Source organism: Lutjanus erythropterus, chromosome 2, assembly GCF_056507025.1.
Source record: "Lutjanus erythropterus isolate fLutEry1 chromosome 2, fLutEry1.hap2, whole genome shotgun sequence".
Taxonomy (NCBI): domain Eukaryota; kingdom Metazoa; phylum Chordata; class Actinopteri; order Lutjaniformes; family Lutjanidae; genus Lutjanus; species Lutjanus erythropterus.
This window is the reverse complement of record NC_139318.1, coordinates 16426778-16442854: the sequence shown is the minus strand read 5'-3', so window position 1 is coordinate 16442854 and position 16077 is coordinate 16426778.

Genomic DNA, 16077 nt, shown 5'->3' with positions numbered 1-16077 from the left:
GAGTGTTACTGTTGTTAAGTCCCTGTCAACATGTGAAACAACAACCTTTAAGTTCTGTTATATCGGTTTAATAACGTTCTGCAAGAATTACATACTAAAGGCTTAGACAGACTTCACCTCTGCAGCTCCGATGATCAAGTTAATTAGTCTTGTGTATCAGTGAAAGTTATATCACATAGTAGACATATGCCCTTTACTGTTTCATGTAGTGTTTTCTTTTGTGGGGATTTAGCCATTTTAATTTCCCAGCTTCTTTCCTTGTGTAAATTTCTATTGCGTTCTGTACAACTTGCAGTGTTTTTGTATTTGCTGTGGTTTTATTTATGGGATTATTTGCACAGTGCAATGCAATATATTGCAGTACTGTAAGCAAGGTTATATACTGCGATTATTTATCATCTAATTTTAGTAAAACTGTCATAGTATAAAGAACTCACCACCTATGCATAAAACCTGAGTACAAAAGTTTACTTTTTGAATGCTATCAGAACAGTGGGATCTGCGTTTGTATTTATCACAGTAACAGTAAAATCATCATAGCACTACTTTTTGTTCAATCCAAGCAATGTGTTTACTTCTCCCTGTTTCAGTTTATGTTGCTACGTTAGAGTGAAAAGAGTCAAATGGATGGAGATAGATTACAACATTACCAAAAATCTACCCATCTAACTATTAATTAAAACAGTTTTTGAGAACTGACAAAGTATTACAAAACATAGTTTTATATTATATATTATATTCAAGTTTAGCAATACAAACATTTTCTTGATCTATTACCTAAATTTATCTCAGTATTTTCTGAGATATCCTGCTAGAAAAGAGATTTGAACAAAAATTTCCCTGGCAAAGACGCGAATGGAGTCATACCGTGTTTTTGAACGTGAGATTTCATTTGTGACATTCATACTGTATCAGCTGTTGTTCAAATTTTTGTACGTCACGCTGCCTGACATGGTTGTGTACAGCTTCAGTAGATGTGTCTTGGCTGTATTGTGTTGCAGCGCTGCTTGAGCGGAGCTGTTGGTGAGATGGCGTGCTGCATGTTATTTAGACCCTCACATATAGTGAGTAGATCAGACCCCGCTGTGAAGACAGACACATACATACACATGCACCGCCTGCATGCTGGGAGATACTTATTCAGCCTGCAAAGACACATGATTGTTCACAGTAGCACGCACACAGTACAGGAGCAGCAAAGAGAGGAGGATGTATATGAATATATTTGTATATTTAGTTTCACAGCCGCTCTGTTCAGATTCAAATAGATCTGACTCCAACTTCATGGATATTATTTTGTAAACATTCCCGCACACAGAGCACCATCATTATCAAAGATGCAGTGCGTTCACATCCTGCTCCTCTTTGTGTGGAGTCGCTTCTCTCTCCTCTGTCTGCTTTTCTCTCTTCTCCTTCTCTCCTTGCTCATCAAACTAACACACACACCTACTCAGTTATTGTGAATAAAACGATAAAGGAACATTGTGTCCCTCACTTATCTGGAGACATGTATACGCACACAAAGTCACACATACACCTTTTTTTTCCAGGGCTCTTTCTTACTCTGATTCTTTTTTTCTGCTCCTCTCTGCTGTTTTTTTTTTCCCTGTCTGTGTCTCACCACCACCACTGCTGGATCACAGAGGCAGAGGGAGGGCAGTGGTGGAAGTCGGATTCCCAGACTGCCCATTCGCTCAGCCCAGCCCCTGCACCGGCTTGATAACGCCGTCCCCGTCTCCCCCTCTTCCCCCGCCGACACCTCGCCCTGCTCCTCCCTCTGCCCCAGGCTGCTGTGCTCTGCAGACCCGTGCCCATGGCAAAGCCACCCAGGAATCTTATCTCCTGCCCAGGCTCATTCCTGGCCCTGCCTGTCTGCCTGTGTGCCCTCTGTGTGTGTATGTGTGAGTGTGTGTGTGTGCGCACTATCCACCTGCCCATATGCAACTCCGTCTCTCTGTCTCTTTCTGCCTGCCTGTTGTCTCTCCATCTGGACGTCTACAGTCTTCCCAGAATTCCTGACTGTCTGCCTGATCACGTGCCCTTGGGGTCCTGACCTGGTCACGTACGACAGTCTCAGTGTGTCTTAATGTATGACTGTCGGACAGCCTGCCTGCATGGATCCCATAACTGCCTGCCTGTCTGTCTGTCTGTCTGTCTGTCTGTCTGTCTGTCTGTCTTTATGCTTGTCTGCTGGCATGTCTGTCTTCCTCTATCACTGTCTGTCTATCTGCCCTATCTGTGTCTTTCAGCATGTTTTTCTACCTGTCATCTTACTGTACATGCTTGGCTGTCTCTCTATCTGCCAGTCTGTTTTCCCGTCCACATCTACCGGCTTGTGTATCAATCTTTCTACCAGTCCGTCTGTCCGTGTGTCTTTCTGGTTGCTTCCTGGTGTTTCTATTTTCCACCGTGTTTATCTGCCTGTCATCTTATGTTCCTGTCTTTCTCTGTCTTTGTCTCAATATGCTTTTTTTTATTTTTAATGATGTTTTTCGCCTGCTTGCCTCACTAGTCATACATTAATAAGCTACAGCTCTAGAGGACTTCAGTTAAGCAGATCTAGTATGTAAAAAACACCTCTATATAGGTATATAAAATGCACATCTTAAAGTGTCTCTAAACATTTTCATTTCAAAGGAAGTGTGTAGAATTTTCAGAATACTTGAAAACATTTGTGATTGATGATGACTTAAACAGTGATGGTTAAGTTAACAGTTAGCAGCCTATTGCTCATACTCACAAGCATCACAGGCTTTGGCCAAAACAGTGATGACTCAGTGTGAGCTTCAGGTTTGCGTATAAATGCATTTCAATAGTACCTTTCAGAATTTTCAGAATTAACTACTGTAATATGAATGGTGTCACTCATAGTTAATAGTGAACCTGGAAGCAATTATCACCCAACTCTGCTCAGTGGGATTCAGATAAACTGACTGTAAGCTACCTGCTCAGGGCCAAGCAGCAGACATTAACAACTAGCTATTGAGCATAGTGGAGCATTTGGTAACTATAGAACCTGATATTTGTCTCAGAAGCAGGTGGAGGCCGAAATAGAGCTAAAAGGAGAGTGAATATTTGACGTTCATTCGTCACAACACAACTCCGAATTAATGCAAATGCTGCTCCATGCCTGCTCGATGAATAATAATCAACTGCTGGATGAAACGTATACTTTATTTATGCTTCAAATCTGATTTTTCGACAATAAGCACGGAATGCAAGTTTTTCCACTACTAAAAAGGCACCAAATAAATGTATTTATTTATTTATATTTGGTTGCTCATTTGCTGCTTGGCATTTTGAAATGTGCAAACAAGATGGAACCAGTACAGACAGACGCTTCAGTGTCACATGAAGGCCTCAAGCCCCACGTCACAAATACATAGCTTACATAGGAACTGACATGAAATAAACTGCCCACAAAGTGCCCATGTTCATGGCAACGTATGAACACATCACTAAATGCAACAGTTTTGCTCCTCTATCTATTATCAATAGTTTTGTACAACAGTAGAGGCTGTGACACACATAATATCAGGCTTTGGCTAAACAGGCAGTACTTAGGATCAGCTCTGTGGTGGTTTTGGTCTTTTCACTCAATTTGCTGACAAGAAAAATAAAGAATACCACCAGCCTTATCTTAGAAACTGCTACATCTGTTTCCTGGGACAAATCAGATCTGGTCTGTTTCTGCCTGCCTATGTGTGAGAGAAAGTAAACTGGTGTTGACATGGTTTGATTTCTTTGTCTGACTTTCACGCTGCACGACATGTGTACATCACCCATTATTCAATTACATCAGACAACAGAACGAAAGGCGTTCATTACCTTGAAACTCCTGGATATGACAAGAAAAACAGCTAGAGAGAGATAGATGCCCCAGAGCACTCATCGTTTCAACAATTGACATGAGTAATAATCAACGTCTCCACCGACACGCCATTCAAATCTCCTCCCATCGACATCTTTGATATTGCTCGAGGCATTGTTCATTTGTTGTTCCACACGTCCGTCATGGTACAACTAGCCCCCCCCAACCCTCCCCTAAACACACACACACACACACACACACACACACACACACACACACACACACACACACACACACACACACACACGCATACATTTCTCATTCTTCCCCGTCTGTGGCTGAAATGACTATTGACGTTTGGGTTTGGATTTGAAATGTGTTGGAACAGAGAAAGGTGGCATGTGTGGTGGGGAGGGGGGATTAGTTTGGACATAAAACAGTTCTTCCCTAGGAGGGCCAAGAGAGGGCCATTTCACAGGGGGTAGTCCCAGATATTATGTTCATTCCCTTTCTTTGTAATTTTATTAATGGGGAGAACATTAATCCTCACGCAGCCTGAGACCAGACAGTCAGCAGTGGAGCGATTCTTTTTTGGTGGTGAGTTGTGAGGATTTGTCGTCTCTGAGTTCTTCCGAGTGCCTTTCATCCACCACACTCTTGTAAATATAAGTGCTAAGTAGAACCATAAAGGGTACTTTCACTCGTCCACGTAATATAGGTCTCTTTCTCCAACAAGTAAGCAGCTCTGTTCTGATTGGAGCAACTAATTTTGAACTGTTCTGAGCATTTCCACCATAAATGTATTGGGTGGGAACCTGAAAAGTTGGTTCCCAGCTAGAACCAAACAGTAGCAGGCCTTTCCTGGGAACCAAAGTGGGCATGTCATATTTTATGGTGGTTGTGCATTGTGTGACACCCTCTGTTGATGACAGCCTTGATTACAATGGCTCTGCTCAAAACTAGTGGAAATGAGGGGTGATTGGCTAGATAGCAGTGAAGTTCCAAGAATGGAAACAGTTCAAGAACCTTAGCTAATTTGGTGGAAAGGGCCCAAAGGATAACTTATTTGGGTTATTGGTAGAACCTTTTCATAAAGGCTCCTCTTGGAACCCTCTCAGAGAGTTCTACCTAACACCCAACAGAAGGAGTTACAGCTATAACCATCTGTGAAATGTTTCACCCAAAACCCCCTACGAAAAGTTCTATCTTTCCACTCTTCTAAAGATGATAACAAGAACATGTTCAGGGGGTTCTGAGAACACTTTTAATCAAGGGGTTTATCTAGAGCCCACCTATTCACCTGTAGAACCTTTTTATATTATGGTACAAAGCACTTTTGACGAACCCTTTCAGCACTTCCAAACAGGGTTCTTTGGATGAAAAGAGTCCTTAATAGAACCCTTAGCCTTACAAAAGACCCTTGACAGACACATTCTTCAGAAAGGGTTCTTAAGAGTCAGGCGTTGTTGGTTAGAATCTCAGCCCCTCAGGAAGAACCCTGTTGGAAGCCTTATTTCTAAGAGTGCACAATGAGCCCCTCACACCAGCTTCTTTGTCTTGTTTGTCTGAATTCCTGCTGGAGGACTGCACGGCTGTGTGTTCCCTAAAAACAAGAAATGGGAGGGAAGGAGGGGAGATTAAAGACGCCGCTGTGTGTGTGTGTGTGTGTGTGTGTGTGTGTGTGTCTGTCTTTAACTTGTCCTTGTGTCTTTGTCTTTACCTGTCTCTTTTTGTCTGTTTACCTCTCTGTGATGGAGGTCAATCACATCATTTCTCAGTCAAAATAGTGATCCGTAATACCCATGCTTTCTTAGTTTCAGTTCATTTAACGAGGATAATAGAGATTGATGTAAATATTCCATATGACATATCATCATTCAGCTAATGATGTTTTGTTGATTACCACATTAGCTCTCCTAATTCTTCCCTCATATGAAGAATTACGGTAAACATGATGTTAATGTTGAATGTCTAATGAAAATCTGTGGCTTCTTTAGGTCGACCATGTTCGCTGAACCATTCTTGTTACATTGGCTGTGAAAATGAGGCAGCTCATTCTAAAGTCAAAGGAAATTTAACATCAATAAATCATTACCGTGTTAATTTTGATCACCATAAATCACAGTAAACAAGCAAGTCCATCAGTGAGAGAATTGGCAGGCTCTATCGTTAAAGCTGTCAGAGTTTCTGACAGTGTTGGAACAAGTTGAAGTTTGATGGGAGACAACTTTCAACATGTTTAACAATGCCAGGGAACAGTGACAGGACGGGATAAAGCTTATGGAAAATGTGGCCCTCATTTTAGAAACTCAATTATCATCCGACAATGTCCTCATTTGTTATGGTAATTATACAGCACTGAGGTATCACAGTTGGATGGCACAGAGGCTCAGTGGTCAACATTATCGCCACACAGCAAGAAGGTCCTGGACTTAAGCATGGCCTGCACAGCCGCCATGTCAGTGGTGGAAAGTAACTAAGTATGTTTATTCAAGTACTGTACTTAAGTACTATTTTGACTTGTTTTCACTTTATTTGAGTTTTTCTATTTTATGTTATTTCATTATTCTACTTCACTACATTTCAAATAGAAATATTGTATTTTACTGCATTGTACTATTGTATCCAACACCACAGCCAGATTTATGCGTTACATTCAGATTATGATTTTAAAATTAATGATGAGATTATATAACCACCAGTACTACTTTACATTAAAACTGTCCATTTAAAGGATCTATGAATGGCTTTTAATTTGGTTATTAATCGGTTGAAAACTGTTTATTAATACTTAATAACAATTATAACAACGTTATTACATATTTTCATACATCAATGTGGGCTCACTATTTGGCAAGTCAGTTACTGCTTATTACTAATTGATCTTAGTAATGAGTTACTACCATTTGTGACTGGCAAAAGGGACCCTCATTAGAAAGTGCAAAATGGTCAAGGTACTGACAAAGCCTTATTGTATGAATATGGTCATTTGATATATTAATTTGATGTCAATTGAACCACTTTGACATTTCAGATCTGCTGAAGGTGGTTAAATGCTAATAATCTATTAACAAATATCTGATGAAGCTGACAGGTATAAATTCTGCTGATGAAGGAGACAAATTAAGTTCAATAAGCAATGGGATTTGAGGCTTAACAGTACAGATAAATGTGAGCTCATTATTTGGCAAGCAACAGGACATCGATGCCCTGTTAATCGAATTTGTTTTAACAGGTTATTAATGGTTTATAAAGTGTTGGCAACCTAATCAATAAGCTAGGTATGAATAGCTTCTAAATCATTTATAAAAGTAGCCTTTGTTGTAAAGTGGCACCAAATTACCCAGCAGAATCTAAAGTAGTTAAAATAAGCCCTACCATGATTGGTTTCAACTGTAAAATTTTGCTTATGCACTTGCAATAGTATTAACAATAGAAAAAAAAAAATGTAATCTATAATAATATGTCAGCCAGACGGTCAATTTTCCTGCAGACTGAGTACTGTAGCTTTTAATCCTATAAGTACATATATTGATTATCTACACAGTATAATCATGATATTGCAAATGTATGTCAAATACATTGAATTAACAAATTGATGTTTTTTAGAGAGGGATCCCATTTACAAATAACTGAGGATGTTTTCACAGCAGGGGTGTAGTAAACATGCTGCCACACTGTCACAATAGCTTAATTCTGGACATTTTTAGTATTAAGAAATGAAGCGATTTGCTGGAAACCAGTAAAAATGTGGTTAAAAGGCAAATTTGTGTGCAGCACTTGTCCTTGCATGTCCATAACGAATGCTAGCCAACACAGCATTCCAGTGGAAATAAAAAACAGACATGAGATTGACATGTTAGATTAGTAAAAAAAAAAAATCACACATAACAAACTGTGTCAGTGCAGGATTTAATAAATGTTATTTATCAGCCACATGGGGTCATGAAGAGACTCAGCACACCTGTTGTTTTTTCTCTGAAAAATTATAAGCATAATTACTTGATGCATTTTCCATCCAAAACTATCATTCTGCCACCTCTGTTAGCTGTCAACAAGTCCTACACTGAAACTCATCAAAGTGATCCTAAGTACTGATCATGGAGCCTAACAAACTGATCACCAGAGCATTTTTATCACAGAGCCTGACAAATATTCACACATTCATTAAAGTAATTCATTACACATAGTTCTATTGCCATAATTTATACACTAATTATGACAAAATGACACACAATATCTAAAAGAATAAAATTAAGAGGTGATGACATTTTATATCCAAAAGGTCAAAGGTCAACTTCACTGTTAATATCCAGCTCCCTATCAGTTGTCTTTATTCTGTAAAAGTAGTCTATAAATGAAGCATGCTTCTGATTAGAAATTATGGAATTATACATGTATAGTGATAAATTCCTTAGTGATTAAATTCCTTATAGTGATAAGTTCCATATTAAAAGACCTCAAAGTCTTCAATACATCTGCATTTGAAAGTTATAGTAGCATTACAGTAGGTGCCTCACCTTTCTTCGGGTTTTGGTTTATTTTCTACCCTGTGGATGCGTATGCATCTCACTGATGATGTTGCTCACAAACCACTCCACGCAGTTTGCTCTGTTCTACTGTTATACTTTACAATGAACAAAACATATTTACACAAGTAAAACAAAATTGTGTTTTCAGGGTTTTCTTTGGACAAAGCAAACACTTGTGAGCATGATTTTCACATCTATATCCATTTGTATCAGGCTTCTTTTTTGTTGGTTATAAATGAATGGAAGTGGAAGCATCAATTCCACAACACGCCTCAGAGACATCTGGTTCCCTGCAGGCTTTGTGTCAGAGCTGCACATCCAGGCAGGTGCATTCCCTTTGTGTTTGAGACAGGGGAGCGGAGTACTGCGGTGTAGAGGAGATCGATCCACCCTGGGAAGTGTTGTCTCTGCCACTGCATGACATGAGGTTCTAACATAAAGGGAGAGGTCACCCAGCAAGAGTCAGGCTGACACACCTGTGTCCATTAGGCGTGTGTGTATGTAGGGGTACATATATGCACACACATGCACAAACTTACACATATACCATCATCCAAGCTCATTACTCATCCTGTCTTCCCAAAGTTAATTTTCAAATGTTTTTCACAATGATTTGAGGGCAGCATTTTTCAGATAGTGGATGTGTATGTGCATTTGTGTAGGATGAAGTTGCCTTGGAAACATCTCCTAGCAGCATCACCCCTGTTAGCTCCTAATGATTCAACACCTCAGTAATGAGGTCTAGGCGAGTAATTAACAACAGCACCACGTCACATTTCTCTCAAGAAGCAAATGCAAGAAGAACATTTTTACTTTTGAAAAACAAAATGAGAACTCCTTAAAGGGATAGTTTGGATTTTTTGAAGTGGGGTTGTGGGATGCATTTATTCATAGTGTATTGCTTACAGTAGATGGCAGTTGGCCTACCCTTAGTTTGGAGAAGCAGCAGGAGTACCGTTTAAGGAAGATAAGCAAAAGCTGGAGTGGCATGTCTACCGCTGCCTCAATCTGTAGTTTGTGTTACTGTGTGATTTTGCTGAATCCAAACAAACCTTTTAAAGGTGAAATATAAAACTCCCTAACATTCAAAAATACTACTAGTGAGCTGCAGGTTGCAGAAATATTGAACCTACCATCACAAGACAAGCAATTTGGTAATTTAGTAAACGTGAAATAGCCACAACAAAAATAGATATTCCGCACCACAATGGAAATTTCAAAGGTGATTTTTTTTTTCAGTTGGGCCTGTTTTTTTTTTTTTGTTTTTTTTTTTTTAGGAGATTAAAATATGTTTTGCTGCAGATCCACAGCAGCACATTGTTTTGCTTTACGTATCTGATATGTAAAAATGTAAATTCACAAATTAGAAAATATCATTCTTCAGGTACCCGACCTGTGTATACAGAACTGCTCAAAATTTGTCTGTTCATGTACAACACTGTAAGATGGGATTTCATGATGTGGAGTCAGTGGAGTCAGTATATAAGTGCTACAGTTTATAACACAGCAGTGTTAATACATTTTTCCTGTCAGCTGCATGAGTGAGTTGGGAAGAAAGATAGTGAAGGCAACAGTGAACCTAGCCCTTGTGATGTGTCTTTCCCTGTGGGCTTACTATATCCAGATTAAGGGAGAGTTCACAGATAGGCGACAGGCTCCAGCACCCATATCCAATCAGACGGTTCCCTCAGGGGAACCATGTGGTGCACACATATGTGGCCACAGCCTCACAGCATGACACCACAGTGTCCTCCAGGAGTCCTCCACGAGGATCATGGGAAGCTGCGAGCAAAAGTGCAGCACTTTGACTGAACACTGGGCGATGTATTCGAAGATTAGGCAATGCATTTCTGAATAGTGGCAAAATATGTCATGGTTTATATGTTTATATGTTCTCGCTGAAGCATGAGTACAAGTGGGAAGACAAGGGGAGGGAGGGGTGGCAGCGGGGGTAGGCGTGCTCATGTGCTGTCGTCTGCCTTTTTGAAGGCTCGCACTCTTCAAGGCTCTCCTTTCCTCTGCTCAAAAGCCTTTCTGAAAGTCTATTTGTAACACTGCTTACTTCTTTCCCGCTGCCTTTATCCGACAACACAATGTGGGTGCTGTATCCACGTCTGCGTGCATTGTAATGAATATGTGCACATGCGTATGTGTGTGCGTGAAAGTGCTTTATGTGGTCCAAATGTGTGTGCAGCACTGCCAGCTGAAGAATGAGTCATATTTTCTCGATCAAAAGGAGACACAAACTGTATAATGTACATCTACCTCCTGACTAAGATATTTAGGAACAGCCTTCTCTTTTTCTCTCTTCTCCTTCTCGAGTCCATTATGAAATTTCTCCATTGCAGCTTCATATATATACACCTTTCCACGGTTTTAGGACTGCATTACATTTTATGAAAAACCTCACACAATGACATCGGGCCCTAGAAAACCAAATAACCCAGCACCACTCCCAGAGCCATCACACTTGATCCGTGTATGAATGAATCACACTATGCTACCATTTTCCTCTCATCTCCCTTCCTGCCCCCTACAGAACCGGAGCAAAGCCATAGCTCATATTTTCACTGACAAAAGAGGTGACAGTGAAAGGAAAGTGAAAAGGCTATAATAAATGCTACGGGAGAGGTACAAGGAAGAGAGTGCGGCGTTTGAAAACGGTAACCTTTTTCAGATGCTGATTTAGTATTCATTATTAATGACCTTTCCCTACCTGAGCAAAGCTGTTGCCAGGAAGCCCCTTCGTGTTTGTGTCTGCCAGAAGCTGGGGGCAGATGCTACGGCCTTGTTCAGACTTGTTGGCTGATGGATTTCTACACTTGGTATGCGTCTTTCGCACAAATACTGTTTAAATTGTCCCACTGCGTCCATGTGCTGAGTAAAAAATAGTATGAACAGAGTGAGCAAGGTGTTAAAGTTCAGAGAGGCATGCTAGACACAAATTAGGGTTCAGACAGAGTAAACTGTTTTGGAATGTATACGCAACAAAAATATAAAAGCAGCACTTTTAGTTTTGCTCCTATTTTTCAGAAATTTAAGTAAAACATCTCAAACTTCTCCTATGCACACAAAAAGTTAATCTATCACCATTTATGATCACAAATTTGTTAAAATCTGTATTAGTGAGTATTTCTTCTTTGCCAAGATAATCCATCCAGCTGACAGGTGTGCCAAATTTTTACAATCTGAAAAACAAAAAGGCCCAAATTCCAAAGTTTAACTGAAAGGGAGAAATTACCCTTCATTCTGAGGGGATAGAATGAATGTGCAGTGGCTGCCAAATAAATAAATAAATATGTCAAAAGAAACAATCTGTGGGACACAGATATATAGGAATTTATTAATATACTGTACATTGTACTATACTCACCGAACAGACACCATTTTCATTTGTTTTTTTGTTTTTCTACATCATTATTAGATTAATGGTTATCCTTAATTCTAACATTGCTTTATTCATTATCATACTAATTGCTAAAATAACATTTAAATTATGCTAATAACTCGATTTGACTTGATTTAACAATAGCTTGATCACTTAAATGACTTATTATTGTATATTCTGTTTCATTTACCTATTTAATTACCTTTTTATTTATGAAGTATTGCTGTTCATATTATTATTGTTCATTTAATTCTTTAATTGTCTTTAATGTGCTTTGACAACACATGTAAATGTCATGCCAACAAAGTGTACTGAAATTGCACTGAAAAAATGTAATTAAACAGCATGATTTTTACACAGATGTGCGTTGGACTGCGCACAATAAAAGGCTTCTGTAAAATGTGCTATAGGACTACAGATATATATATTTTTTTTCCCCAGGAGGACAAAGTCATGAGCCGCCCTACTCTGCCTCTGATTGGCTAGTACTCGTTACCTTTGTTGATTAGGTTTAGGCATGAAGAGTGACTGTGTAGGATTAGGGTAAGAATATCAGGGTAAACAGGTAACACTTTATTTGAAGGCTGTGCATAAGACTGTCATTATACTGTCATAACATCTCATGACACCTGTTGTGAACATGAAGAAGTCTTTATGAACATTTATGTCATTAAGTGTCATTCAGTCAGTTATGTCATCTTTAATGCAAAGCTGACATTGTTTGAGATGTCTTTGACATTAACCAGGACAACATAAACTGTCAATGTCTTTGTCATGACAATGTGACATTATCCTACTTAAAGAAACTGTTAGCTTTCTGTTTTAACGTATGTGGTTGGTTTTGACATTGGCCGTCATAAGACCATTTTAAGCGTGTCATGAATATTTTCTGTCCCTTGAAGTAAAGTGGTACCACTTGGACTTTTCGTAAAGACATCATTACATTTTATGACACTGTCAATGCTTTTGTAACAGTGTCATGAATAATTTTGCTGGACTTGAAAGAAAATGAGACTATTTGTACTTGTCATAAAGATGTCATTAAAGGTTATAAGGCAAGTTTGACAACACAGTACAGTGCAGGCATTGACAGGTTATGTTGTCTTGGTTAATGTCAAGTTGTCATAACAAAGAGATCTCAAAGGATCATCATCATCATCTTTGTACTAAAATTACTTAATTGATCAAATGACACTTAATGGCAGCAATCACAGACATCCATAAAGACTCCTTCATGGTCACGACAGGTGTCATGACATAATTATGACAGTGAAATGATAGTCTTATGCACATGACTTCAAATTAAGTGTGATTGGTAAGCAAATCAGATGTAGAGTATTGTGGGTAATGCCTTTGCCCTCCTGAGAATTGATATCTGTAACCTTATGTGAAATACCCATAATTTAGTGACAAACAAATGTCTTTTTTCAAGATAAAATCACATAGTTTAGTATCACATGTATCTTAGCAAAGGAGAAATGCTCACTACCACAGATTTGAACAAATCTGTGAACAGATTTTGAGAGAAATCAATCTTTTGAGTGCACAGAAGTCTGCGATGTTTTTTATTTCAACTCACAAAAAGTGGGAGCAAAAATAAAAGTGTTGTGTTTAGATTTTGTTGAGTGTACATTGTCTGTCTTGCTGGCAGGAGAGAAGACAGTCAGGGCAGCATACAGGCAGAGGGGGAAAACAGGCAATATGAGGAACCCTCCTTTCCTCTCAGTCAACTTCCATTTACTGCTTTCTATCTCATCAAAAAGCATTTTTCATACTAATTGAACTTAAAGAGCAACCATGCATAGCTACAGCGCAGTGTGTGTGCGCGCGCCTGTGGACATGCATGTGTGTTTGCGAGTTCGAACAATCACCTCAAACGTGTTCATCCAGGCTCGATATTCTATTCACAGAGCCTACACACTGACAGTCGTTCCCACACTGTGAAAGACATACTCCTAAGCACATTCAAACTTCACTGCCAGGCAGTACAGTAAAACTGATCTATCTATCTATCGCTTCACCTGTCTGTTTATCTAGCAATCCCTTCCATCATTCTGTCATCCTTTTGTCTGTCTGTCTCCATTCATCTGTCATTATCAGACAAAAAAGTGTAACACATACTTCCTCTCCCGAGCCGATAAGACTCACACATCACTCAGGAGCAAACCGTGGGGGCCCCCGGAAACGCACGCACCAAACTCTGCAAGAACTCACCTCAATTACACCATTATTTCTTTTGTTGTCATTTTTCTGTCTCAGACTTGAAACGTATTTCTGTGCAGCCTCTTTTGTCTCGCCAAATGCCAAATTATTATATTGCAATCATAGGCTCTTCTCTGTGCCAGGGATTTAACTGCACCGTCAATATTCGCTATCACTTCCCCTTAGCAGCTATAATTAGACTGCTTACTGGGACGGTATTGTGAAGAACTTCAGCCAAAGCAAAGTCTTACAGCCTTCTGTGAGGAGAGGGCTTTGAGAAAAACAATTAAAAGACCTTGTTTTACCGTCATCAAGTAATACATGGGGCTGCAGAGTTGCCAGAACCTGTGGTTCATTTATATTCAAGGGTTCATTTTCAGGTGTTTTTTTTTTTTAGATCACAAAATACATGCTTAAAGAAGCTCTATGGAGTGAGCTACTGCTGAAGCAGTTTAGAAAACATAACAGCTTTAAATGGGACATGTTGTTCATATTAGGCGTGATTAGATCTATTATGAAGACAGTGGTAACTTCAAAGTTTATTATCCTGTGTGACTTGGTGATACCTGTGATTACAAGCGTGGTTTAAGGCAAAGCAAGTTTATTTATATAGCACCTTTCAGACACAAGGCAATTCAAAGTGCTTTACAGGAGCATAGAAACATTAAAAAATATTACATTAACAAAACATTAAAAATGCATTTAAAAATGCAATAAAAACAAAACACAAAACAGTAGTAAGTAGTAATAGTTAAAGATGAAACAAATTGCATTTAAAAGACAATAAAAATAATAAGCAAAAGCAAACAAATCAGCTACAGATTACTTTAACAATACTACAGGTTTCAGAATTTTGTGGGCAGCAAACTCTTCTTGAGCAACTTCTTTGTAAGAAATACAACAGATTAGCAACTGGTGTATCTGCTTACTGTGCAACCTCTCAAACTCATGTTGTAGATATGAATAGAAAGGCAGTGTGAATCCAGAGCGGGTATGGCAGGCTCTGCCACTGATGTTGAAAACTACTAGGTCATTACAGAAATTGAATGGCTATTGCTCGAAAGAGCAGACCATAACTAGTATCAAAAGGGGGTTTCATTTAATGAAATCTTACATATTATATGGATAATAACTTTTGCACAGACATTTATACTGTTTTATACTGCACAGACTTTTATCCTGTTTAAGCACAACTATTTATCACCTACCACAATCATATTCTCACACAGACTTTTATACTGTTTTATATTGGCCAAACTGTTTTATACTGTTTTACACTGTCTAACAGTATACTGCACAGACTTTTATACTGTTTTAGCACGACAATTTATCATCTTGTCTATCTAAGTCAACTTTTTCTTGTTTCTTCTCTTTTCTCTTCTTTCATTCTTTCTTTCTTTCGTTCTTTCTCATTTATTAAACTTAAGTTTCTAGTATATTTTTATATTTGTAAATAGAAATGCATTTGCAGACCAAAAATTTCATTGATAACGTTTTTATTTCTGCATGACAATAAAACCTTTCAATCTTTTGAAACTTTAAACCAAACCTAAATCTTAACCTAAAGTACCCATTTTTATAGCATTTACAAGGAATATGCAAACATTTAATAAATGATTTATAACACACTGTAATATAGTTGTAAACAGTCATTTCCAAATGTTTCTTAAAGCTGCAGAAGGCAATATTATTTCATCATAATTTTGGTTGAAATAACTAGTTTTGATCGTTGTATGTCATTAATTCAATTAGGAGTTCCTTTAAAAAAATGTCTGTGGGTGCCCACCCTCTTTGTGTTTACTTCAAAACAAAAAAAAGGAAGACAGAAAAAACTAAATCTGGTCTGAATCAAACAACCAGTCAGGGTAATTACCATGAAGCTATCCTGTCACAGCAGCCTTCTACAAACAAGGGTCATCCTTGCCTTGGTGTCTTTCTTACCTCGGAGTCAGACATTCCTAGCCGAGTAGAGCAGATGTTTGAGACTAATTGAGTACAATGATTGCCAACCTTTACACTGTGCTTTAACCTCAGCAAAATGCATGTGTGTGTTTGGTGCATCATTTGGTGTAAGGGACTTAGCTGAATGATATGAGGCAGCATAGAGAGAGAGAGACGTAAGGCTTTGTATGTTCAAATCACCT